The sequence below is a fragment of the Rhincodon typus genome, chromosome 40 (genome assembly GCF_021869965.1).
Source record: "Rhincodon typus isolate 14 chromosome 40, sRhiTyp1.1, whole genome shotgun sequence".
NCBI classification, from domain to species: domain Eukaryota; kingdom Metazoa; phylum Chordata; class Chondrichthyes; order Orectolobiformes; family Rhincodontidae; genus Rhincodon; species Rhincodon typus.
Genome location: NC_063371.1, coordinates 867,826 through 895,585, shown reverse-complemented (window position 1 = coordinate 895,585; position 27,760 = coordinate 867,826). Strand labels below are relative to the sequence as shown.

Genomic DNA, 27,760 nt, shown 5'->3' with positions numbered 1-27,760 from the left:
CTTTCATCTGCTACAAATGGAATATGGCAACTGAGGAGAGTGACCGAGAACTGTGGTGGGGTAATATTTTATTTATTCAGGTAGGTGATGCGGACTTGGCCATTTGGGTCAGAATTTATTGCTCATCTCTCATTGGCCCTGAGAAGGTGGTGATGACCTGGCAGGGATTCTGAACAGAGGGTGCCAAAGGCATAGTCCTGCAGTGAAAAACAGGTGATTAAGGGCATTCAGATAAAAAAAATCCATAATGTGCTGGAAATAAAGTGAATCATAGTCAAATTACATAATCGAATCCAGAGGTGAGAAGGAAACTGAAAATAGAAAATGATTTTATGTGACTCCAAATTTACAACCAAAGTGTGTTTTTTGAAACATTGAATTTTCCTGCCTCTATGCAAACACTTAATTACTTTTCTGCCCCTCCTCGACAACTGCAGTGATGTGAATTTTGGCAGTGTATACAGCAAGTGGGACAGAGGTGATGCCTCTATGTCTGAAACCGCTTTATTAAAACATTTGGTGTAATGAATTTGAAGAAAATAAGCCTTTACTTATACCCTGGTCACCTCAAAAAAGTTCTTTTGAAGGATAATATTTGGAATGTTAGTTTTAGAGGCTTGTTTGCAACATTTAATTACATTGGGAACAGACAAGTCTGTTTCCCTGCGACTCTCAGAAGGCAACAGCTTATTTCATCTCTAACAAAAGCAGAAGTTGCTGGAAAAGCCCAGTAGGTCTGGCAGCATCTGTGAAGAAAAATCAGAGTTAACGTTTTGGGTCCAGTGACCCTTCCTCAGAACTGCTGAGCTTTTCTAGCAAATTCTCTTTTTATTCCTGATTTACAGCATCCGCAGTTCTTTCGGTTTTTAGCTGAAATCAATTGTCTTGATTTTGTGCACTAACAGTAAGAGAGTTAATATGTTAAATTCATTGGCGATATCCTACCAACTACATGGAACTGGTTTTCGTAGTGAGTGGGATGGAGGAGATTTTGAAAATGGACCCTGACTGTTCCCATCTCTGGCTAATCTTGTGGGAGGCAAGTGAGGAATTGAAGTGGCGGCCAGAGGCAGGTCAACTGGACACTAGCAGCCAGAATGGGTATTTTCCTGTCATCTTACTGACAGCAAGAAGGCCCCACACTGTGAGCTAAGCCAGGCAGATCTGTGCAGAAATCTGTCATTGGATGTTTACTCCTACCCCTCTATCTAGATCTGCTTCCAGAATAGAGTCTGCCTCCTTATCGATGATCACAAATAATTTAAGAACTGTCCTACATCTGCAGAAGGCACCTTAACCATGAGGCTGCAGCAACAACCACCTTCAAGTTCACATAAGCAGGTAGCCAGGCATCACTAGACTATGTAGAAATTGCTTTTTGGTATCAAATTCCAAAAATTTTAAAAGATGGTCAGATTCCATTCATTTGTTTTCCAGCCTGAGTCCTAGTTTTCAATCCAGCTGAGGACTTTTAGTCCCAGTGTCCAATTCCTCTATTTGGTCAATGTTGACAAGATCCAAAAATTTTGTTGTTTTTTTGAAAAACAATCAAGCAAATATATGATTTGAAGCCTTGTTAGTCTAAAAAGACTGATGACTATACTTGCATCTGTTCTTTGTGGTAGCATGTTTGCAAACTGAATTATAACATCCATGTCAGGAATTATTGTATTTCACATAAACATCAATGCAGACAAACATACTCGGTGTAAATCAATAAAGATTGGTATTGCTTGAGGGTAGGGATGAAGTGGAGCTGACGGCTTTCAGCTTTGTGATAAACGTACGTTGAGAGAGATAGAAAGAGAGTGTGCGTACGTCTGTCAAATAGAACAAGAAAGAGACTGAGATCAAACGTACTGTTTTTGGCTGCTAAAACTGTTAAGTGAGGTGCTTGTGCATTGTTACAGAGGGGAAAACTGAAGAACAACTTGATATAGTCTCATGCACATCTGGTGGCTGCAATAGCAAAATTGGGGCCTTGAGGATAGATTGTAATTCTTGATTCATTGGTAACCCAATCTTTGAAGGGTTGGGTCCAAAATATCTTATATTAATTTGCTTTCACTGATTTAGATCTCTTGGCTAAGCCAGAACAGACACAGGTCTATCAAGGGAAGGAAAGCAGTGAGTGGAATGAGTGTCTTGTTCTCTTATCCTCCTTCACTGCGTCTGGGGGTAACATCTTAGCTTTTTTCCTCTTAAGAACTTTAACACTAAGACAAGAAAAGGAGCAGGTTGAAAAGTATGTGCACTGCTTCCGTGGTTCTCTAATTGAAGCAGCTACATCGTCCATGACCAAAACACTGAAGAAAGCAGCTAGTCAAAAAATGCAAGTTTATAACTATTGGAAAGATTTGTTATGAAAAGAATAAAGACGAATGTGTAATTCAAAGGAAAAAGGGAAGACTATTATTTGATAAAATGAGTTCACTGAAAGCGTGAGGTGCTGAAAGACAGAATAACAGAATCTCACATAGAATTTTCTTAAGTGCTTGGGATATGTTTCCATTTGTAAATGGTCATTTATGTTTTGTTGCACTTGGAGTAAATAAGGGAGCTATGACAATCTCTTCACCACAGGCAAGGTGCATTGGCTCAATAATCTGAGTCTCCAATGTATTGTAAATAAATCTTCCAAAATCCTTGTGGGAAAAAAATAGGAAATGCATCTTTTGAGGACTGATATAATTCTCCTACTTATTCAAGTCAAATTTATCTTGTGCTGCACAACAGTAATTTTTTTCATTAGATTTATAATTTGGACATTGGAATTTTTAAGAGTCAAATATCTGGGTACCGAAGTACCATACGGAGCTTCACAACAGTGTATCACATGTATTTCCATTGTTGCCATGGCATCAATCTAAGTCAGTGAGGCAAGAAAGGAACAATTATTTGGGTTGAGAAACAAATAGCGGCAAAAAGGCAAAAACTGCAGAGGCAAACTTTTGCATTCTCCTTTGTGCCACTTTGCGTTCAAACACAACTGGTCAATCGCAAAACGTTGCCCAAGACTTTCAGGAAACTGCACCTAAAAAGTGGGCTGGAATCCTTTTTGTGTGGGCTTCTCCTGAGACAGTAATTTTCCTCATGGCTCTTACCCCTAACTATACAACAGTTCTATTTTGTGTAACTTGAAATATCATGGAATACTCTCCACCTGCTTGAATGAACACAGCTCATACAAGAAGTTTCACTCGATCCAGGACAAAGCAGCCTAATCAGTAGCCATCCACCAACTACACAATATTGCATGATCAATAAGATGCAATGCAGAAAATTGCCAAGATTCTTTTGGCATCACCGTTCAAAACCACAACAATGACAAGACAAACAGACACCTCAACAAGACACACAAAACTGACTTGGAAATATCATTGTTGTGTCAACTTTCCAAAACTCCCTTCCAGTCACAAGTGATGTTTTTAATGACTGCCACAGACTGCTGAGACTTATTTACAGCAAAGGTAGAGGTCACATGACTGGAACAAGGCAGCCAGTACATTAAGGAGATAACTGAATTTCTCTTAGAACTCACTTTCATAAAAATACCAAGAAATGAAATTGCAACTGCCAGTTATGCAAGTTACCCAACATACATGGTCACAAAAAAATTATCATTCAATTGCAAAACACTGTCAACTCTCGTCAGTTACACTCCCATCAGTCTCCACACGTGTAATGAATCTTTATGATCTATTTCCCACAGTGAAGGCACAGCTTCTTTCATTGTACATAGATGTCTACAATGTTGTGACAACACATGTGGCCATTTATTTTTATTGGGTATGATTGGAATGAAAACTGCTCTACGTATGTCCCAAAAGTTGCTACTTTGGCTGACTAGTGTTGAGAGTATTCAACATTTTCTCTCTTACTGGCTCACCAAAGATGAGCTCATGCAATGACTGAGCAGCTTTATCAAAATGAAACTTGGCTTTCCGTCATAAGAGAAAACAAGGTGTAGAGCTGGATGAACACAGCAGGCCAGGCAGCATCAGAGGAGCAGGAAGGCTGACGTTTCGGGTCTGGACCCTTCTTCAGAAATAGGGGAGGGGAAGGGGACTCTGGAATAAATAAAGAGATGGGGGGAAGGCAATGATAAAAGGTGGATAATCGAGCAATTCATCTTGATTTTGTCCCTTATGCCTGCTACTAATTCTGGCTTCAGTGCTTCTTTTCTATAACTGGGTGTGGCATGACATTGGTCTTTGACTGGATGACATTTCGTTCCTGATGTCGCTGTGCATCCTGAACCATGAGGTGGTGCAAAGGTTCACGCTTTGTTAACAAATTAGGCAAAAACATGGTTAAACACTTCACAAATCCAGCCCGTGGATTTTGATAAGGTCTCATGTAAGAGATAAGAATATTGACATGGATAGAAAACAATGAACGTTTTCATGAATGAGTTACATATAGTCCTCAGGACTGACTTTGTCTCATAATCACACATACTCTAAGATATTCACCAGGAAGGCATTCCAGATCTGTAAAAACATTGTTAGCTTTTCGGATTTTTTCAGCAATCAAAGGATTAATCAACAGTGTCCAGCAAAACATAAAAGCTCTTCTAGCTTTAGACTTGTTTCAGCTTAAATTAGGATTTTGCTTAACACCTACAATGGAAACTCCAGATCTTCATTCTTCTGACTCTCAGCTCAGCTCAGCATCAGCTCTCAACTTCATTGTCCTTTTGATGTAAGTATCAATGCATCATATAACCTCAACTTGAGCTTACGATAGAATCATAAAATCCCTACAGTGTGGAAACAGGCCATTCAGCCCAACAAGTCCACACCGCCCCTCCGAAAAGCATCCCACCCAGACCCATTCCCCTACCTTTTCCCAGTAACCCGGTATTTCCATGTCTAATCCACCTAATTTACACACCCCTGGGTTTCATTTTTGGATTAGCAGAAATGCACAAGTGTAGCAACTTATAATGTTATATGAGGCACTAGTTTCTGTCTGACAGATGGACAGCATCAAATGAAGACAGTCAAGCACCTTCAGATGTAACCATGCCACTTATTTATATTGTGTAGAGTGTAATGTGTTCAAAACAATAGAGTGACGTCTCTGCAGCTACCATTTTTAAAGGCTTCCCAGCTAACCACTCATGTGTAAAATGTTTTCGCCATGCCGAACATTCTTTCTTTTCCTGTTGTGTGATGTTCTTCTCAACATTTACATCCTTCTGAGATAGTAGGAACTGCAGATGCTGGAGAATCTGAGGTAACAAGATGTAGAGCTGGATGAACACAGCAGGCCAAGCAGCATCAGAGTAGCAGGAAAGCTGACCTTTTGGGCCTAGACCCTTCTTCAGAAAGAATTTCTCTGTTCATCCAGCTCTACATCTTGTTAACTTACATCCTTCTCTCTGGTTTGATGTTTTTACAAACTCTTCTGCAAGTATTTCTTCTTTTATCCCAATATGTTGTTCAATTCAGGCCTGGAATGTCTCTCAGTATCATGTAAAGTCTCATCTGTTCTCATATGCCTACTCTCTAGCTCATGTTTGACAATCTCAGAGCTTCTGTACATGTTGATAGCTTTCTTGAGACTAAGTTTCTCCTCTCTCAGCAGACGTTTTCAGGCAGGATCTCTCATTATAAGTGAATCATATCTCTGACAAGATCTTTTTTTTAAGTTATAGAACCAGTTATATCATATACTGGTCAATTGTATCCCTCCCCCAGCACTGGGTCACCAGCTCTGATGTTGAACACGTCTCTTTCCTACATTGCATCAATGTGGATTTGAAGTGTGTCTTCAAAAATTCCCACATCTCTTCTGTCTGGGTTTTTTGTTCCTCCGTGAGATTTAGAATGCAAAACAGCACTCTTTCCCAGCACTAACAACAAGGCTTTGGTTTTTATTTCCTTGGTCTTTTTATTCAGCTCAGTATTATTTCATAGCCTTCTAACTGACCTGGAACAAATTCCCATTTTGGATCATGTCTCCTTCCACAACAGCAGTGAGTGAAAATTCGCAGCCATTTTGACTCACGGTAACAAAGTGTGGTTTTAGTTCTTCCTTACGATTTTAAGACAGTCATCAGCTCTCTGACGGGTCTGAAAGTTTACTCATTCAATCTCAGCTTCAGACTTCTGAAACCATGTATCAAGTATTAGCTGCTACAAAGGAAATTGAAAGCAAGTTACAGCAGAGGTGGACGTCACATGACTGCTGTGGGCCAGCCGATACACTCGGGACAAATGAATTTCTTCAAAGGCGCTTGTGCCTTGTGGATCGTAGACTGGCAGCAATTTACGTACTGGAAGAGAATGGGAATTCATGGGCTCACTAGATAAATACAGCAGTGAATTTTTAGTGCTGGGAAATGGGGAGTTCAGAGTGCAGGTAGTAAAGGTTAATTTTGGAGAAATTGAGACTCAATATGTGATGTGCCTTGGCTGCCTTAATCTCAAAGAGAAACAATGACTACCAGCAGCAGCCAACCTCACCATCCACCCTTCCCTCAACTGTCAATCCATTGTCATGAAGCAGTCTTGGAGCCAACTAATTAACGACTGAACATTTGTTGCCATTATGATTTCTGTTCATTGACAAGCAATTGAAAAGGCGAGTTACCACTCAGGAACCAAGAAAGAGCAATCTGAGACTTGTCCAAACTAATAAATTTTATTTAACTGTATAAAATTTGACAACAAAACATTTTCTCACACAGCCACATGGATACCTTTGTCTAAGTAACATTTTCTTTTTCTTCCTGCTCCCGCATGTTGCGAAACCGTGATTTCAACAATAGAAAAAGGTTGTCAGAGGTCTTGTGATTGCTGACGTACCCCTTGCCAATAATTGCGGGGGCCCTACCAAAGTCTTTTCAACTTTGTAAGTGTGCAGAGGAAAACTTGGGAATCAAGAGAGGAGTCAATATGTTAGGCACTAACTTGGGGTCAATAGGTGAGAAGTGTCTGCATTCTGAGCGAAGTCATCACTTCCATGACCAATTTTTCCACAATTCTTTCCTTTGCTTAGCCACATTTTACTTCTTCTTCTCTGCTAAAGTGCAGCTTGTTAAAGATCAATGCAGCATTCTGAAGGCTGAAGAGGAGTTATAGTTCACCTGATTTCAGGTGCCAGATATGTTGATATCTAGAATCTATATGGTACTGCCAAATATGTCTGAGTTCATGCGTAGACTCGATGGGCCGAATGGGCTGCTTCCATACAATAGGCATTTTGTGATTCTATGATCCAAGATACTCCTTAAAACTCTTTGTTCACTACAGCATTTGGGACCGCTCTCATGTGTAAATTTTGTTTGATAACATTTGCCTGAAGCACCTTGGGGATTTCACTTTGCTAAGAGTGCCACAGAAACACAAATTACTGTTAATTCTTATCATTAAACTCAGATTCTTTGTACTGGATCCATTGTTCCACAGAGAAAGTGGTAGAGGCAGGTACAATTACAACATTTAAAAGACATTTGGACAGGTACATGGATAGAAAAGGTTTAGAGGGATGTCCAAATGCAGGCAAATGGGACTAGTTCAGTTTAGGAAACCTGGTCAGCATGCAACAGTTGGATCGAAGGGTCTGTTTCTATGCTGTTTGAATGTATGATTGCTGCAATTAACATTCCATTGTGTGAGTTGCTCTGTCTAAGCGAGTAAAAATTGCTTGTCGCAAAGGTCGTGATGTCAACCCATTCAATCTCTCTCTTTAACTGAGAAGTTTAATCAAGACACAGATCTCAATAAAATATATAATCAAAAAAGAAACCACTCTACTCATTATTATAGCTTCACAAAATAAACAGTCAGGTTACATTTTTAAAAACCACTAAGCTGCTCTCCTGCTGTGGGCTCTCCCACAAGGGGAAAGATTTAAAAGGGACCTAAGGAACAACTTTTTCATGCAGAGGGTGGTGCGTGTATGGAACGAGCTGCCGGAGGCTGGTACAATTACAACATTTAAAAGGCATCTGTATATGTAAGTGAATAAGAAGGGGTTAGAGGGATATCGGACCAAATGCTGATAAATGGGACTAGATTCATCAAGGATAACTGGTCGGCATGGACAAGTTGGACTGAAGGGTCTGTTTCCATGCTGTACATCTCCATAACTCTATAACTGTGGATATTATGAATCAAGCATCTGTGAGATACAGATTTTCTGCAGCCCCTCATCATTTACCCTTTATGTTGATGACCAATAGAATGTGGCGTGGTCCCTAACTCAGCAGGCGTTGGGAAGGCTGTGCTGTCCCTTCACTCTTGTTTGCCATTGCTCCCTTGCTCCCATGCTCCCAGTTCCAGATGAAACCCCAACTTATTTGTCTAACCAAATGCAGTGAATGCAAAGACAGGAGACTGGGGGACATAACTGATGTTATTCCGAGCAGCACATAATACCTGCATTTGAATTAAAGTTTTGAATAGAGCAGACGTGCACATGGTCTGCAAGAAAACATAGGAAGCAAAAGGAGTTTTGATAATGTCACATTAGGCCATCTCACAACAAGTTACCACCACTCAAAACCACAAAATTCATCAGTAGTAATTCTGGCGAAATGAATGTAATATGAGCTTAATGCTCCAAAGTACTTTCTATGTCCTTAGCGAAGATCACGCCAAATCAATAAAATTAAAATGGCACCTGAAATTCAAAACCAACCATTTTGAAATCGACACGGGAATATCAACCATTTAGTCCTGTGCACTCTTAATTGCAGAATAAGGACAACCTAAAAGACAGCATAGTTTCTTTTTGACAATGATGCAAGGCTGTTTTGGCAATGGCTGAAAATTACTTCTGAAGAAGCTCTTCGTTTACCGAATGAACGTGATTCCCCTAAAAAAAACCACACATTTATGTCTTGGTCGCGTTGATATTATTCTATGCAGCAAGCTCGGTAGAATGACACTGTTAAGCTCAGTGCCGGAACTGAAGACGTCAACGCAGAAACGAAATAGTGCCTTTGTAACAGAATATTTGCACGTTTGCAGCCGAGGAGTGAGGATGATGTGGAGGGAAATGATTTACTTCAAAATGAAGTGTTCAAGCGCCGAAGGATGGCGAGAAGAAAAGAAAACATCCCTTGCAAAGTGTAAAGCTGTTGTGTTAAAAACGTTGAGACGCTTTTATTCAATGAATGAAGATAATCTCGGAGTTCAGCATGCCATAGTTCGTGTCGCCTCCGAAGAGCACCCCCTGCTGGAAACAGATTCCCAAATGAGGGCCAATTTGTACCAGATCACAGCCCGTTATATTATCTATTGTCTTTGCAAACGTAATTGCAATGTCCTTTAAACTGTTTCCGTGGTCGGGATGGCTGGCTCCCTCTCCCTTCAAGGTTATTCAAGTCATAGGCCCGATATTTGTAGATTCTCAGTTTCGACCCTAATAGGTTGTACATTTGTGAGAATACGAGTCTGCTCGTTTCACAGTTAATGAGAATCCAGTTATTGATTAGGGTGTGATGAGTTTTTTTTTTCAACAGAATACAAGTGCCATGAAATTGTACTGAATTCAAGGTTAACTAACTCCTAGCTGAGCAGAATACTGATGTATCCGAGCTAAGTGCTGAGGGGAGATTGAGTATGTCTGTTCACGTAATGGAGAGTCGCAGTTCGGATGAACTCCGTGCTCTTCAATCAGCTTCCTATTAATCATCCTTGCCTACTCATGTACAAATCTTTTTAAAGGCACCCTCCTCAACAGAAGGTCAAGAACGATTAAAACTGCGCGATAAAAAAAACATTATAATCTATAGCCAAGCTTTTAGCCAAGCCTTGAGGAGTATTTCTTTAGCGAAACAGTCAAAGGTTTGCATTTTAAATCAACAGCAGTGTATTTCCTGAAAGCCAAGAATGAAGAAATTAACCGGAATGAGCCATGATGAGAATTTACTTTAAAACTGCCTCTTTTCCACCCGCTTCCGTGTCAACGTTTGCAACAAAATCTTAACAGAAACGTGTAGCATTTTGTCCCTTCCTGAGTCTCCCCAATCCCTACTGCAGGATAGGTATCTATTACCAAGCTGCTTATTACTGCTGGGAATCAGTCACCATGAGATTTATGAGTGTCCTTCTACCTTAGACGTATGGCGATATCAGTCCAGTGAATCATCAAAAGCACTGCTGCTGTCAAACACTTAAATGGGCAACTGACGTATAAACGGATGTTTTCCCAGCCACCAGCAGTTCTGAGGAAGGGTCACCGGACCCGAAACGTTAACTCTGTTTTCTCCTCCACAGATGCTGCCAGATCTGCTGAGCTTTCCAAGAAATTTTGTTTTTGTACCTAAGTGGGCAGAAGTGTCTGTATTCAATTCACCACTGATACAATTGGTGTGGTGCAGTGGACGTGTCCATACTTCTGGGCTAGGAGGCCAGCGTTCATATCCTATCTGCTCCAGAGATGTGTAATCTGAATGTGTTGATTAGGAAAATATCTACATTTGGTGTCAGTGAAAGCTTGTCTTTCAACTTGTTTCAGGTTCCCTCACAAGCCGACCATGTTATGCTTCATTATCCGGGAGAGAATAAAATTTCTCTGTTAAGCAACATTTCCGTGTAATAGAATTCACCGTTATCGTCCGGAGGCATCATGGACTTATCGAATTGATTTACAATTAATCAATTTACAGAAGTGAATACTATGTTGGACATGCCTTGAAAAGAATTATAAACAATCCACAAGCAGCAAATTTATCTTTTTTTCAGTTTAAATGTTCCTCAGGTTATTTAAAAAATAAATGTAACAACACTTCCCTTTTCCGCTCCACACACCGGTCATCAGCCCTTGGTGACAACAGACTAGCCAACATTCTGAAGCTTCCCTAATTGCTGCAGAACCTTTCAGGTATTTTTCTTGCAACCTCATATGAAAAAATTAAAGCAAAGAGGATAAATGGCCTGACCTTTATCAGATGTTAGAAATTACTGGAAGTTACATTATTAGGCAAATGCTTATGATTCTATTCGATGATTCTATGTTGATGGCATTCTTTTGTATATCATGTGAACACAAGTATTACCTGGTTTATTTTGCATTGGGTTAACACCACCAGTAGAATAGCAGACAAGGGGAATGCCGCACAAACTCATTAAGTGTTCATCCTTTCACATTGCTAACAGTAATTTCCAGGCTAATGAGATGATGTCTTGTGACATCTGCATCACTCTCCTCCCTCACTTGTGTCATTATACAGTGTGTTTTAGCACTTGGCTTTAATTGAAAATTACAGTTTTGCCTGGTTGTTCAACAGGATGAATGTACAAGATGATAATGAAGAGGCAAACACAACCCCTGAATATTTGCAAAGGGCAGGCATCACATTGTAAATGCCGTGGTGCAAATCCTTGGAATTTCCTGTTCTAAATGTGGTAGACGTTTTGGGCCAAGGCGATTTCCTGATTTGGTACATCACATCATATGCCAGAAACTCCAGTCTGTCAGGGACACATATCAACACATGAGAACAAAGATCTCCATGTTTAAATACTGCTAAATTATGGTGTTCTGAGTTCTGGTCTCCATAATAGAAAAACAGCATTAACATCTTATTTGAAGAAAGTCAAAAATCACTGAACAAAATGCAAAGAATATTTACAAGGATGGAACCTGAAAGGTGAAATTATAGCCATTGGGAAATAATGAACAGGTTTGTTTTGACTGGAGGTGACCTGATTGAGATCTTTAAAATTATGAATTAGATGGACAATGAGAGTTAGAGAGAAGATTTCTATTTGTGGGAGGATCCAAAATTAGGAACCATAATTACAAAATTGTCACTGATGTGTCCAGTAAGAAAATAAGATAACGTGACAAGAATGTAAACCTTATTACATCGGAAGCAAATAACTAAGATGCTTTCAGAACAAAATAGATAGGTCAGAGAGAAAAAAATGAACAGCAAGATATGGTGAAAGATTGAGATAATACGAGAAGATTTACGTGGATATTTGAAGTGAGTATTCAATGAGATCCTAGGTCTTGCTATTCATACACACTCTGTGAAACAATACCATTAGTTTGTCTCACCTTCTTTCTAAAATGTATCAATTAATTTGACCCACCATTCATCACGTTGTCTCCTCTATTCTGTAGTTGTACATGAGTAAACACCAAATTTTCATTTGGGATTGAGCACTTGAAACATTTCCAGATTTGCACTGCATCCATGACAGTGACAAACACACAATCTTTAAAGAGGCGGCCGCTAATTGGCCCAGAGGTGAGATCACTGCCCAGTTGTAGGCATCTGGTGGTGCTGTCAGGAGGACGGTTATGGAGGAATAAATTAAAGTCATGTCTCAGCTTGCCATAAAGATGCACAGAGGGAGCCAAGAGCCAGGGCTGGTTTGGGCAGCTATCTACTGGTGCCCCCATTCATTTCTGATGCCTCCTTTGAGGCCCTTATTGAGGCTATGCAGAGAGGAGAGCTGCAGTCTTCCCTCCATGGAGAATAAGTGTTGCATCCATCCAAACATTCAAAAATGGTCATGAAGGTCAGTAGGCAAGCAGTGATAGGGAGAATAACGGTCGATAATATCAGATAAAGTGTCCTTTGGCAGCACTAAGGCATGAGCAACGATCACATACTGAGTGTAAATGAACAGAGATCATCCCTGAAGAAGGCAGTTTCTCATCTGTATGTTGTTGAAAGTGGTGAGCTTTCTCCTAACTCTCCCTTTCTTGGTCCTATTGTGGAATAGAACCTCTCATACACATAAAAGTCTTTGAATGAATGATGGAATGGCCCAGTTCACCATACTGGCCACAATTGAAGAGGCATCACTGGGATTGGTAAAGGTCCTAAAGTAGCCATATGTAATCAAGATACAGGATTTTTTTACAAAAGAGGATCATGTGACATCTCAGTCTGCAGGCCAAAGGCATCTGGTTACTCCTACACAGTGCATATTGTGTCTGTTGTACATTGCATTGAGTGTGCTGAAGCAGCTGTTGATTTAGGAAAGTCATCATGTGTCACCCACAGGGCTAGTTGTGATGGGGCATTAGGAAGCAGAAATCCAGTTACCACTGGCCTCCTTAGCTGGTCAACATAATGTTGCATACAGTCGAACTCTGAACGGATAACACTGGATAAAGCACACCTCACACATGAGCAACAGTTGGACAGTGAGCAGAGTCAGCTGTGGTCACCTCCCCTCATTGGAGGATAAAGGGTAGACATTGCTGTGTTCCTTTAGGCGGAGATAATTCTGGGCCTCAGGTGTTACACTCAAGGAGCAACAGAAGCAGATTTGTTCCCACTTGGCAGGGTTCCCAGAGCTACTGAGAAGGCATGGACACAATTGAAGACTTAATGGAGTACATGTGCTCTGTAATATTTTAGAATTAGAGTGCATGAGATCCTCCTTTGAGAGGATGGCCAACCTCTTTGAGACTCTGTCTGAATACAGAAGCAACATCCTCACCTGCACAGAAGGAGTAACTCTGTTGCGTAACTCTCAGTGTTACTGATGGTGCAGCAGTGCATGGTATGGATGGTGGTTACATTCCTGCTAGCAGCTTTATCCAGCTTGCAATAGCACTACTAAAGGACTTGAGGAGTTGAAAAGGACAATGAGGGAGCAAGCATCTTGGGGGGTTTGAGGAGCCAGCTTAATGTTTGCCTCCTCGGTCCTTCTGATTGAAGAATCTTCCATGAAGAAAGACTCTGCGATAGTATGTGCCCCTATCATGACACTGATGCAGCCAACCATGACAAGTATGAAAGCCACTGGCATCTCCACCAAATGTAGACAAAAGCAAGCAGACTTCCTTTCACCTTCGGGAGAGCACCCTGTCAGAATGGTCATTGGAGCAAGTTGACTTTGTTACGTGCATATTCTGGACTCTTGGGTGATATCTTTGAGTTTATTTATTTATTGTATTCTCTATCACAACATTACTAATTATGCCAATGGGCAGATTGTTATGTTCTCATTGCTTGTTGTCAGTAAAGCCAGTACCTGAGGGTTGTATTTTTCACACTAGTGGAAGGTGAAACAAATCGATCTATTATTCAGTCTGAGAACAACTTGGGTCAGTCACTGGTGCATTAACATGGCTCTTGCATTATGGTCATCCTGCTAATGACCACGTGCCTGGAATGGCCTCAGTGGACTTCATCTAACGTTTGGACGTTTGTTTCTCTGCAGCTTCCCATTCTTCTTCTTTTTCCTTCTCTTCTACCTTCTCCCCATCCCAGTCCAAGGAAAAGAGGACATTTTAAGTCACTCTCATTACGTATCTCCAGATGGTTGTGTAGTGTTGCGATGTGTATCATGCAGCAGATGACCAAAACAAAACAGACACCCTCGTAGGCTAATACTGGAGGGCACCTTGCAACAGGTGAAGACAGCAGAAATACATCTTAAGAAAGGAATGGCTTGTTTAGTGTGGATGCATGTTAGAAGACGGCATTGGTTGTAGCTTCTCTCTGTAGCCATGGCTGTATCAGGTATCAGGTCACATGCTGTCAGAAGATAACCCTTGTACACCAGCAGCTGCCCATGAAGTCTGGGTGATGGTCCAGAGCGATCTGGTCCGTGGGAAAATTGGAAATTAAGGGCATCATAAGAAGTGCCCAGGAAGCATGTGAATTCCTGCAACTTCTATTTCCTGTTGTCACCTACAGGCAAAAGACTGCAGAATCTAGAAATCTGACACTTACACAGAAAATGCTGAAGAAACTTGGCAGGTCTGGCAGCATCTGCAGAGGGAGAAACAGAGTTCCTATTTTGATTCAAATATGATTTATCTTTTGAATCAGATCTCTTCTGAGAATAACAGAACAATTTATACTGCTGTTGCACTGTCCGATGTGAACCTATTTGGGGACCATTTAGTTCTCTGTAAGTTGTGTGAATGCATTGAAAGTGAAAAACAATTCCCCCTCATCACCATTGTTAATCTGGTTCTGACATCCACTAGGTAATGAATAAGACCTCATTGTGGAATAAGGGGAAGGGAATGAAATAAGCTGATGGGGTTGGGAGGGAGCTGCTCACAACAAACTAACCTAGACAGCTGTGAGAACTTGTAATTCAGTCTGTTGTATGGGTGTCACATTTCTGTCTCTGAACACCTGGATGTATTCAAACACTTTCAAATTACTGGACACATCATATCTGAGAATTGCACACACAGCTGACAGAGTGGTGCACTCTGAGCTTATCAATCTGTAACTTGATCTTGCTGTCACCAAGGAACGCAGATATTCAGGCCAGGTTTACAATTCTTTCCAATAATCGAGCAGCTCACTGCCACTTTCTGAAAACTGCATTTCACTCTCAGTAGTGCTGCACCCAAACTGACATCTTATAGCTGAACAACTTTATCTCCAACAGATACAAAGTCAGAGAAAATCTTCTTTATGTCCAGTTCGCAACATGAGTATTGTTAGTTCAAGCCCTATTCAAGAGGCTTGAATGTAAACCCAAGGCTGTCACTGCACTGAAGTGGAAGTGTTGCAATATTCGAGGCATCATCCTTCAAATGGATCATTGAATCCAGGTGCATCATTTCAAGTGAGTGTAAATAATTCCGTGGGACTGTTCAAAGAATAACAGGATAGTCTGTTGAGTCTTCAAGTCAACAGTTGTCACTCAGTCAACCTAACAAGATACAATGATATCTGACATGAAACCTTATGAAGTATGTGGACATTAAAAGAAGGGAAATGCAAATAAATTTGATTGATTGATTGATTGATTGTCACATGTACTTAAATACCGTGAAAAGTTTTGTTTACGAGCAGTACAGACAGATCATAATGAGTAAAAGATGTACAGATCAAAAAGCCTTAGACAAAGGCATACAGGTGCGCTAGGCAAGATCAATGTTAGCAAGATCAGCATTATTTGAGGCTAGAGAGTCCACACATCAGTCTGATAACGGCTGGGAAGAAGTTGTTCCTGATCCTGTTCATGCGTGTGTTCTGGCTTCTGTATCTTCTGCCTGACGGAATAGGTTGTAGGAGATCATTACCGGGGTGTGATGGGTCTTTGATGATGCTGGCCACCTTTCTGCGGCAGCGAGCCATGTAAATACAGTCCATGGATGGAACATTGGCTTCCATGTTGGTCTGGGCTATGCACACCACCTTCTGTAGTTTCTTACGGTCCTGGGCAGAGCAGTTGCCATACTAGGCCGTTATGCACCCGAACAGTATGCTTTCAATGGTGCATCTGTAGGAGTTGGTGAGAGACCTTACAGACATGCCAAATTTCCTGAACCACCTGAGAAAGAGGTGTTGTTGTGCCTTTTAGCTTGTCCCATTTATGTGGGAAGCCCAGGACAAGTCGTCGGTTATCGTCACTCTGAGGAACTTAATGCTCTTCACCCTCTCAACCTCAGTTCCGTTGATGTTGATGGTAGCGTGTTCTCCTTCTTCCTTTCTGAAGTCAATGATCAGTTCTTTAGTTTTGCCAATGTTGGTAGACAGATTGTTTTCATTGCAGCACATCACTAGGCTGTCTATCTCCCAGTTCATTCCCAGTTCTTTAATATATATCTTGATTTGAGATTTCTTGACTTGGTGGGCCAAAGGGCCTGTTCCTATGTTGTATTGTATTGTATTGATTGTATCACCATCATGTCATTTATACATGATGAGACAATCTAGAGTTCCAGCTCAGAAGAATATTCATTTCACTGAGCAGGTTCTCGAAATGAAAATCTGCTGAAGGTTTGTTTGAGTGAATTCCTGCAGATTTGATCTGTCAAGTAAATAGTTAGATCTTTTGGGGAACCACAGCATATGTTGTTTCTTCACTTTGAGAACAACTTCTGTTTACACAGTCAACTGTCTCAAGGGATCTCACAGGTGCATTTGGATAAAATTTGACATTGAGCTGTTACACTGAGGTATTCGGACATATGATTAAAACCTTGCTTAAAGAGGGCTAAGAAGCATCTTAAAGGAAGAAAGAGGGGAAGAGAGAGGGCTGATGAGGCTCAGGGAGGGGACTGAAGAGGGTAAAGCCTCAGCAGTAGAAAGACAATGTTAAAAATTGAGGTGTGCCAGAGGTCAGAATAGAAAAATACAGAGCTCTCAGAGGGTGGTAAGGTCGAAGCAGGTTACAGAGATCAAGAGATGGTCAATGACATGGAGGAATTTGAACACAAACTTTAGAACTTCTAACAAAAACAGAAACTGCTAAAAAAACTCAGCAGGTCCAGCAGCATCTGTGGAGAGAAATCAGAGTTAATGTTTTGGGTCCAGTAATTCTTCTTCAGACCCTTCTTCTGAAGAAGGGTCACTGGACCCGAAACATTATCTGTGATTTTTCCCCACAGTTGCTGCTAGGCCTGCTGAGTTTTTCTGGCAGGTTCTGTTTGTGTTTCTGATTTCCAGCATCCACAGTTCCTTCAATTTTTTATTTAGATTTCTTAATTTGAGGCTTTGCTGAACTGGGACATTATATATGTCAGTGAATACTTGGGTTTTGGGCGAACAGGACAGTTGAGATCTGCAACTATTTTCACAGAGCTGTTTGGAATAACATGAGTACTAATGAAGTAGAGTCATTATGCTACGGCTCAGTCCTGCATCCAGACAGAGAAATGTAAAACCATACAAGAAAAAACTTTGTTGTACAGTGGAATTTGAAATGTCGGAATTTGAAAATTTTGAAAATATTCTTTATCAGAAAGTAAGTGATCGACCTTCAGCTGAGTTTCATACTAAGCTAATGCCAACTATTGTAGATCCTTTGCATGTCTCAAGCTTTTTCAGCAGAGGAATACAGCTCATTTTGACTTCAGAACATTCCTCTGACATCGACACTTGCTGGAACAGGAGCTATACTTGGTGCATTAGCACCCCCTGGTGGTAAATTCAGACTCAGCTGAACACTTCCTATGAAACAGATCAGAACTGTTATATAAGAGATAGTAGGAACTGCAGATGCTGGAGAATCCGAGACAACAAGGTGCAGGGCTGGATGAACACAGCAGGCCAAGCAGCATCATAGGAGCAGAGAGGCTGACGTTTCGGGCCTAGACCCTTCATCAGAAAAGGGGGAGGGGAAGGGGGTTTTGAAATAAATAGGGAGAGAGTGGGAGGCGGATAGAAGAGGGATAGAGGAGAGGATAGGTGGAGAGGAAACAAACAGGTCGAAGAGGCGGGGATGGAGCCAGGAAAGGTGAGTGTAGGTAGGGAGTTAGGAAGGGGATAGGTCAGTCCAGGGAGGACGGACAGGTCAAGGGGGCGGGATGAAGGTCTCTGATAGCCTCAGCTTTTGATATTCAGAGATGCAACCAGCTAGGTGCGTAATAAACAGGTGTGGACATCTGTTTAAACAGCTTGCGCAGGGTCAAGGCTTTTGTCAGGTATATCAATCAGGTTTGGGGAGGGAATCTGCAATTGGGTGCAACTCCTTTACAAATAGCGCAATTTCAAGCAATGAGTCAGAGAGCTTGGTGATCAAATCTGGAATCAGGCCGAACTATTCTCTCTCCCCTTGTTCACATGCTATGTTGAACCTTTTGCTGAGTGATCAGGAAGGATGTGAGGATAAGAGGTACAGAATCTCAAAAAAGCAGAGTCACTCAGTTCAAAGCCTTCCAGTGCATGTCATTGTCTTTTGCTTGGATCTACTCTCTGCTCTAATGAACTAATGAACTTCTGTGACCAATCAAATTGGCCTTGGAAGCCAAGGAAACATTGGCAGGATGAGGCCACATTCTTTGGGAATTGGGCTGTCCAATCCTTTGCCCCTATCACCATCAGCTGAAGGTGATGGGGATATGGCCTCACCGGGCTGAGGCATGTGCTAAAGTTTGGAAGGTGCATGCAGCTATGGTAAAGCAAAAAAAAAGGCGCTCCCTCTCCATTGCAATGAAGAGATACTGTTAGTATTGCTGCATATTTCACAGTTGTGGCTCACATGGTGCTCCTACAGTGTAGCACTCACTCAAGCCATTTTCCACTTTATCTGAAGATCAAAAATGGACAGTATCTGCAGAGATATACTGTACAAACCTCAAGATAAAAGGGATAAAAAGTTTGCCCTGATCCTGATGGGCACCTTGAGTATGGTTATTGAAATAACTCCACTGAGGCCAGTATCCCATCACCAAATCACCCTTTATTTACATGTGGGAAGCCCTTAACACTGATCCAGCTCCCTCAGAGCCAGCTCTCAGAGTGAACAGGATGTCTGACATTCCTGTTTTTATCTGTCAGCCAGGGCTCCCTGACTGGACCAGATTAACAGCCCCAGTCAGGAACTATGAGGTTCACTTGGCTGACCTCAGTACAATCACTACAGTTATATCAAGCTGTGCATGGACCTTCTGTGAACAAGTGTCATGGTGCACTGAGGTTCTATCTGTCCAAAATGTTGTAATGAGTGGGTCTGGCCAAATTGTCCTAGAATTGTCCTCGAATGATTATTTCAGTTGGACTGTACCATGGCACATGTTCCACATGAAAATGTTTGTGCAGATAAACACTTTGATCACAAGTCTGTCAGCTTCCAGTCCTGCAGTAACAGGAGATGGTTGACAATGTTGGATAGTGCTTTGACCAGACTGCCAAAGTCATCTTGCAGAATGTCTCAAAGCCAAACTTTCAAGCAAGCACCAATGTATTGCTTGGCTTATGGAGGGGAGTCCCTTCCTCATCAGATCCTTTCTACAGGTCCATAGTTTCAGACCTTCTGTGCATTATGCGAGAGGTAGCTGCCTTGGAGAAGATGCTACAGGCCACCAGGTCTGGAGCATGAAGCATTGATTTTTGTCAAGGTTTATCCTCAGCAGCTCAACAATAGTAAACAGAAAAAGAAGCAGGAATAGGGCAACCTCTTTCTCAATTCCAAACTTCTGCTTCCTCCCCATACGTGTTGATACCTTTAACTTTTTGAAATCTACCTATTTATTTCTTAAATATCTTCATTAATTTAGTTCCCATAGCCTTTGTGGCAGAGAATTCAACAGTTTCACCACCCTTCATGAGCAGTGAAGTCTTGCTTCAGTTGTATAGGAGCTTGATTAGACTGAGCCTGGAGTCCTGTGTACAGTTTCAGTCTCCTTATCTCAGGAAAAATATAGCATTAGAGAGATAGAGAGAGTGCAATGAAGATTCACCTGACTTGTTCCCAGAATGGCAGGACTGTCCATTGAAGAAAGGTTGAATAAACTGGGCCTGTATTCTCTAGAGTTTTGAAAAATTAGAAGTGATTTCATTGAAACTTACAAAAAAATTTAAAAGGATAGACAGGATAGACACAGGTAAGATGTTATCCTGTTTGGGAGTCTATAACCTGGGGATATAATTTAAAAGTAAGGGAGACGTCTGAGATCTGAGGTGAGGAGAAAGTTTCTTTCCTCAGATGGTTGTGAATCTTTAGAATTCTTTACACCAGAGTGCTGTGAAAGCTCAATCTGTCAGTATGTTTCAGGTAGAGAGGGATAGATTTCTGATTAGCAGTGACATTCAGGATTATGGAGATGGGGGATGTAAAAAAGCATTGTTTGATCAGCCATGGCTGCATTGAATGGTGGAGCAGGCTCAATGGGCTGAATTGACTACTCCTGCTCCTATGTTTATTTGAAGACTCACCGCGCTCTTCTTATCTCAATCCTAAATAGCCCAACTCATATCCTGAGTCCATGTCCCTACAATGTAGAAGTCTAAGCTCTACGAGCTGTTTTCAAAGATGCATACTGTTACAAAACATGAAATGCACATTAGAGGACCATCAACTTGATGAAAGGTTCTCTATGGTCAGCCCAAAACATGATTATCTTCCAATGCAAAGAACTTTAGATAACTGAGTGCTGCAGACCGACACTTTACAAGGCCTGTGTGCTGGAGGATGCGCAGTAAACAGTGTAGATACTCAAAGATACAATTAAGAAATGTCACTGTATTAAACTGTCCCACAGTAACACTCTGAGGTGTTGAAAACCATGTAAAATCCCTCAATCTGTATGTTTGCCATGGAATGAATATTGTACGTATTACATGTAATTCTACGCATGGTGAGTCACCTAAGAGTGGCACAGTCTTTACTTACAGCCAATTTCGAACTGTCATGAAATGTGCTTCCATAAATGTTACATTCCATAAGTTTTTCTGGAAAAGAAATGCTGTGAAACAACCTGTTTCTACAAAGACTGATGTATGTATAGAATCAACCATATTTAATGTAAATAGAAAAATAACTGTTTCATTTGTAATCATGAATGGGTCTAACAACACAAACCTGACCTTTATTGTGGGATAAAGGATAAATGATTAATTTGGGGTTCTCTTATGGCACAGTAGTAGTGTCCCTACTCTGGAGCAGGAGGCCTGGTTCAAGTACCACCTGCTCCTCAGGTGTATAATAACATCTCCAAACAGGTTGATTAGCAAAATAGGTTAAATAAAAATCTAGGTGTTTAATTTGAATTGGGCTTTGTTATTTGGTGCAGAGCCTGTCCAGCAATTTTAATCATTGAGAAAATGTTCAGCTACTACATTCAAAAAAGAGAACCCTTCTCATCCACAAATGCAGTGGATTTAGGAAGAAAAATTACCATTTTGTATCAGGCAAAAACTGGCAGCTCAAATTCTGAAAGTGCTTGTGTGGTTCTCCTTGGAACAATTGAAAATTGTGGGAAGATTTGACAGTGGCGTAAATGATTATAACAGATCTAGATACAATAGAAAAAGAAAATCTGACCCTGTTCGCAGAGTATACAGAGGTTACGAGACACAAATTGACAGTGCTGGGCAAGAGATGCAGGGAGAATGTAAGGAAGAACTTCTTGACGAACAAGTGGTAATAACCTGGAACCTGTTGCCAATGAAGGAGTGGAAATAGAGGCAATTATTAATTTCAAAATAAATGGGATAAACACTTGAGAGGAATAAATATGCAAGGTCAGAGCAATGCAGCAGGGGTATGGTAAAGTCTTGATTGATCCAGAGAAAGCAAGCATAGACTTCATGAGCCTCATTCTGTGGGTGCAATTACTATGACTGTGATGGATACCAGTTTGTTTCTTGTAAAATTAGATATCGTTGTGTCTATAAGTGGAATGAGGGCACTTTGTTCAGAGTTGGAAAGGCTGAAGTTTGTTTGTAATGAGAATTAGTTTTGAGAGTGGGGGAACAAAGCTGCTTCAGTTCTTGTTGGATAACACTGAGTTATTATTCAATTGGTATTCAACAGAGACATTGCTTGTGCTTGTTGTCACAACCGTCATTCAGGGTGTGTCCACAACATGGTCAGTGAACTGAATTATCGTAGCTTGTTTGGTCCCTTTTTAGATTCGTGATAATTCAACTTCAGGAAGAACAGCAGTAAACATCTAGTTTAAACAGGTTGAAAAATAGTTTATTACGAGTTATTACTGAAGGCTCCTTAAGAAGAAAGAGATTAAAGAAATCAACTGAAAAGTACAGATACCAAGATATTAAAAAGCAGTGATAATACAAAAGCATACAGAGAAGCAAGTCCCCATGTGTCTCTGTGGTACAGTGTATTGTTGGATTTTGCAGCATGAATTTCTTGACGTAGCAAAGTGCTTAATATTTGAAGTCGGATCCAAGAGCTGCACTGGTTTCTGTAATTGAATAGGTGGTGTTTTCTTGTGCAGGTGTCAGATATTTGATAAGAGAGAAGGTTCCTTTCCCATGACTCGGTCTGAGGTTTTGGCATGTTCACAGTGCATGACACTCCTTCAGCAGCTAGTTTCCCTTTCTCTTTGTCGTCCCTCAATCAAACTCCCCCCATGAGCGTGATTCTCCAAGCCTCTTCGGGTTTCTGCTTTTGGATGTTCTTCATCAAGTATGGTGTATAGAGCCCAATGCTCAAACTGGTACTTTGTTAATTTTCAGGAATCAGGAGAGCCCCAAATCAAAATACGAAATATTAAATTGAAAATTTCTTTTCACCAGCAGAAGATATATATGGACCTTTCCTTGCTGTTACAAGGAGATTCATGAGTCCAAAAGCTTACCATAAAAATCCCACCTTCTCCACCTCACCCCTCACGTGAGACACAGTGACCCTCACCATCAGTGTTCTCTCTCTAATGAGACAGCAGCCCATATGGTCCTCTGGGATTATAGTGACTTTACCTTTACCTTACATAATCTTGCTAACTCTCAAGTAACTCGGGGAGAGTGTAAGAGAAAGTGTAATTTAGATCTTGCACACAGGAACATAACATAATCAATAATTTATGAATTCAGTGTATAATGCAGCAATGGATCAAAGTTTTTTGTAATAAGATTATCAGCATACATTTTCAAAAGACAACAGCATAGTTCATTGATAATTATGGAATACAGTCTTGACCTGCACATGACTCTGTATTTAAATGCACTTTAAAATGACAAACAAGCTAAAATAATAGAACCACATCCATTACTGTTTATTGTTTATATTTATTAACGGCATAAATATATATAATATACATATAAATATATATGGGACCAACTGTGTACAGAAAACAAGCTACTTGTGTGACAGCTAACATAAATTGCTCATATCTATGTTGCCTCTTGGTAATGTTGTTTGTATGAGATATGCACTGCATTTCTCATAAACTATCATTTCCAAAGATGCAGCATCTATACAATGGAAACCAATAATGCAAATTGCATTGAAGCGCAATTATTATGTTGACTTTTATTTCCTGGAGTGGATGATCATTTAATAAGTGTCACTACCCAGTTTACAACCATGTACTCACACTCTGCCATGACAAAAATCATTGAGGAAAACAGAACCTAAAAAAATACCCAGTTGCTGACAATGGAGAGATGATTGGTTGGGAGATCGCAGACACATGATTTCTAACTGAGTAGGACTAAATTGCTTGTGAGGTCTGACCATGGCCAGTTATCTGCCTGAGTACACTTAAAAAACTTCATGCCTCTCTTACAAACCTCACTGTTGGGTGGGAAACCAACCTGGAAGAGTGTGGATCACTGATTCCTGCCCGCATCTACAAAAGACATCAGGTAACACTTTGTGGGAAGTTGGTTTGCTATTTGTAAGAATTTGTCAACTGGAAGATGAGAGATCTGGAAGCAGAGAGGGCAGGCAACTGCAGGTTGGTCCTAGCAATCTGTTCAAAGGCACACCTGGCAAGAAACTTTGGAAATTGCAACAGAAATCACTTTTTAGACATTGAAGAATGCGTGGAAGAAATTAAAATCAAGTGACTGAAAGCACGAGTTAAGAGTTTCAGTTAAATGTGGATTTTTTGTCTGCTATTCTGAAGCATTCAAGACTTTTGCCAGGAGTGAAAATTCTTTGGAATGCAGCTGACCCATTCCTCAGAAAGACTGCAAGTGTTAAGGGAAATATTCCAAATCAGCCCTGTAACTCTTTTTGATTCTCCACAGATGTGAAAATGGAACCAGGAACCGAGTTGGGCCCCAGACCAAGGTTTGATAATGATTCCCTGCAAAGCCGTCTCCATGTGTAAGTGTCCGCATGCCCACTGATATGAAAATGTGACCTCCCAGCCACACAACAGCAGCCTGAAACAACATGCATGCACTTACATTATTCTTTTATTATGATCTCATACAATCTGAACATTTAATGACAGGCATCCTTTTCTGTTCGTGAATGCCTTGACTATCCAGCTGGTGCTTTTACAGCTAGATGGGGCAATCCAAAGATGTGCAGGTTAAGTGGATTGGCCATGCTAAATTGCCCATGGTGTCCAGGGATGTGTAGGTTACGTGGATTAACCATGGGAAATGCAGGGTTACAGACTAGTGGCTTGGGTCTGGATGGGATGCTCTTCAGAGGGTTGTTGCGGACTCAATGGGCCGAATGGCCTGCATCCACACTGCAGGACTTCTATAATTCTATAATTCTATGATTCTTGAATTACCCCTTGTATCCATGGGAATCTGGTCATGGCTGTAAAGAACCTGATTCTTTCCGCTTTACTCGCATTGTCACATGTAAAACAGCTACAATAATGGGCATTCCTAAACATGGCATCCATGAATAACTTATCGCAGTGTTGTGCTGCAGACTGGGTGATCCTACAAAGCCTCCATTTACTTATTAAATGATTTGGAGTTGAAGAAACTCCACTTTTAAAGCCACAGATGTCAGATGGCCACCTGCACTGTTGGTGGCTATTTCACCGGTAAGCATGCAACCAAATGATGTGACTGTCTTCCATGTTAGATACAGATTTGGAGGCTTGTCATTCCAGCAACTGCAGTTAAACAGTCTAACTCTGTGGTCTCAATTGGCAGGGTAGACCATCACCTATCTCCGTCTGCCTGCTGCTGCCATCTCCCTTCCGGGCCCTTCATTATTTCAAGCATTTTCCCAACATCCTAGCCTCCTCCTTCTCCTCCTCTTCCTTGCTTCCTTACAAAAGCTTGGACAATTCCCATTTCACTGATTTACAACACAAATAGTACAGGACTCAATGTTGATGACAGCACTTCCTCTTTGTCCCTTCCCTGGAGAGATGCCCTGATGTAGATATAAGTGTGAAAGCCAAAATTTTTAACATGAGCTAAATCATACAACTTCAGCACGAGACATTTCTGTTAAAGTAATCCACAGTCCCTCTTACAATGTTCGTATCCATCTTTGAACAGTGCATGAGAAAATGGATGACCCACTAACTATATTTTCCACACACTCATCACATTATCGCTTGGAAAATGTTTTATTCCAGTCATTTGATTTTACAAGCAATCCTGTAAATTAGATATTTGAAAATGGAACGTGAGTTGTACAATTTAAGGCCAATCCACAGCAGATTGGAGTGATGATGTCAGGTTTGCAAACCAACATCATGATTCTGGATTTTAGGCAGGCATGAGGCTCTGGCAGTCCTCCTTGGTAAACAAGAACTTCAGTCCTATATCTAATACAGTACCCTTATCTGTTACCTTATCAAAACTCAACCAGTTATTCAACAAATCAATACTATCTTTTCTTAAACAAACCACAGTTATCCAGGGACTATTAATTCTCCCCCAGATTGTTGTTTGCAAAATCTTTGCCACAACCAAGTTTAAACCGAACTGGTCTGCAGTTGAATGATTTATTCTTACAGCCTTTACATTTGCAATTCTGTTGTCTTTTGGATTACTCAGTCCCCATTAAAGAACATTGGGAGATAATGACCAGTACCGCTGCAAATTTGCACCCTTAATCCTCTCCATAGCGCAGATACATTCTGTCCAGTCCTGGTGACCTATCAATTTTAAGTACAGGTTTGATTGTATTCGCCTCCTTGGTAAAAACAGATGTAAACTGCTCTTTTAGTATCTCAGTTAAGTCCTCCGCTTCCATTAATAGTTTTCCTTAGGTCTTTAATCAGCTCTAAAACTTATCTCATTGCGCTTTTACATATTTATATGCATAAAGAAGTCTTCAGGATTTCCTTCTGTTTTAGTCTTCACACATACTTTCTTTTGCACTTAGTTCAATTTTCACTTTCCCTCAATGTTTTCCATATTCAGCCTGTTATTCACATGAACTAATAATCTGTCATATGCCACTTTTTCTATTTCAGCCTACTCTCTGTCTTTGATCATCAGCTCATAAGTACGAATTGGCATAGCTCTGTGCACCACTTCTAACTCCATTGCAATGCATGGAAGAGCAGCTTCAACAACTTTCAGAAAGTCAGATATAATCTTCACCACTAAGTGCACTTATGGACAGTTATGAGATGACCATCTCAACTACGGTCCCGCTTGTGTCTCTGTAGTCTGGGAGGAACATATCCAATTTTTTGAGACAGGTACTAAGGACACTGACAGACTTCAATCAAGATTTTAGTGTAGTGGTGATGCTGAAACTATGTGTCCGTGTGTCTGTATGTGCTGTCATTACCCTTCTGAAACTGACAGCAACTTTTGAATCTGCAGAAGCATGGAAATCCAAAAGCTGCAGTTAATGCTTCCCTACAGGGTACATCAACAAAGACCCCTAGACTATAAATGGTAATGATCAAACCATGAAATCTTTTTCTTTCCTTTTTTCACCTCCAGAAGTACTCTTATATACAACTAAATGGCTTTTCCACCACCAAATCATTGAATTTTGTTCTTTTCATGCCTTTAGTTTAATTTTAAAAATCCTGTGAAAAAAAAACACACCATATTGAATGAGATTCACTCATTTTTTGCTGGAATTTCTGCAGAACAGCCTTATTGTCACTAACAGACTGATTGTATAATCATGGAATTAAACTGTAAAAAGTCCACTTGTCTTTTTGAATTGAATATGTTTCTTGACTTTGTAATATGATATTTGGCTTGTAAATTCAAAGTGTATCTTAAAACCAATTATTTTGCTCTCATTAAGTTCGGTTTATTTTATTTCCTAGTTTATTCTCTGTTTGAATACCTCAATCTAATAAGGTGCTTACCCAAGTTGATTTCCCACTATGCCTGGACACCTGGAAAGCTTCATGACTTTATATTTGCTCAAATGCTTATGTTTCCGAGTGACGTAATGTTTATATACAATAATTAGTCCTAATAAATGTCTGATGGGTACTTCAAGACCACAATATCCATGCCCAGTTTATTTATGTTATGGGAAATAACATAATCATTGCTGCCCATTTGGAAGCATAAATTCAGCTAATCTGGAGTTACTAGCTTGGAACATCGGCCGATCACAGACATTGTTCTGTTGGATTTGCTATTTTATCAGCAAGAATGGCTGACAACTTCGACACAAGCAAGATTAGGGTAATCAGAATTTAATTTATTACAATTTCACTGCATCAGCAAAGATAAAAGCACAAGGCAAACTTGTGA

At 40.6% G+C, this 27,760-nt stretch overlaps 1 long non-coding RNA gene across 1 annotated transcript; it reads left to right on the top strand.

Moving 5' to 3' along the window:
* LOC125487382 lies at positions 1–27,146 on the top strand. Its single transcript, XR_007265859.1, has 3 exons — positions 1–80; positions 24,347–24,425; positions 26,503–27,146. It is a non-coding gene; the product is annotated as an uncharacterized LOC125487382 (long non-coding RNA).
* Positions 27,147–27,760: the final 614 nt, after the last annotated feature.